At 37.9% G+C, this 725-nt stretch overlaps 1 pseudogene; it reads right to left on the reverse strand.

Annotated features, from left to right (window-relative positions):
* Positions 1-256: 256 nt before the first annotated feature.
* Positions 257-383, reverse strand: LOC111761744 (U2 spliceosomal RNA; annotated as a pseudogene).
* Positions 384-725: the final 342 nt, after the last annotated feature.

Here is a 725-nt window from a genome sequence, read left to right on the forward strand (position 1 = left end):
CCGCGTGGGGGAGCCCCACGCGCAAGGAGTGCGCCCGTGAGGAAAGCCGCCCAGCGTGAAAAGAAAGAGCAGCCTGCCCAGGAATGGCGCCGCCCACACTTCCTGTGCCGCTGAAGACAACAGAAGTGGACAAAGAAACAAGACTCAGCAAATAGACACCAAGAACAGACAACCAGGGGAGGGGGGGAAATTAAATAAAAATAAAATAAATCTTTAAAAAAAAAAAAGAAGGCTACAGATCAATACCCCACTTGAAAATGGATGCAAAAATCCTTTAAAAAGTAGTATCAGCAAACCAAATCCAGAAACATATATTTTTATAAAAATTATACTGATAAGAGCAGATACTACATTTGATCTTAGCCAAAAGGCCAAGAAACTACATTACACTTAACGGTGAAAGATGAAAGTTTTACAAACTAAAAGAAACCAAAGAAGACCTAAATAAATGGAAAACTAAATATCATTAAGATGTCAATTTTACCCAAACTGATTTACAGATTCAACACAATCCCAATAAAAATCCCAAATAGCCTTTTTTTCCAGAAATGGAAGAGCTAATTATCAAATTTGTTTGGAAGGTTAAGGGGTCCCAAATAGCCAGAAAAGTCTTAAAAAAGAAGAACAAAGTTGGACGACTCTCACTTCGTTTCCTGACTTTAAATTATATTGCTTAGCTTCAGTGGTGAACAAACAAACGAAACTCTTGATACTGGCATAAAGAT

The sequence above is a fragment of the Dasypus novemcinctus genome, chromosome 7 (assembly GCF_030445035.2).
Source record: "Dasypus novemcinctus isolate mDasNov1 chromosome 7, mDasNov1.1.hap2, whole genome shotgun sequence".
Taxonomy (NCBI): Eukaryota; Metazoa; Chordata; class Mammalia; order Cingulata; family Dasypodidae; genus Dasypus; species Dasypus novemcinctus.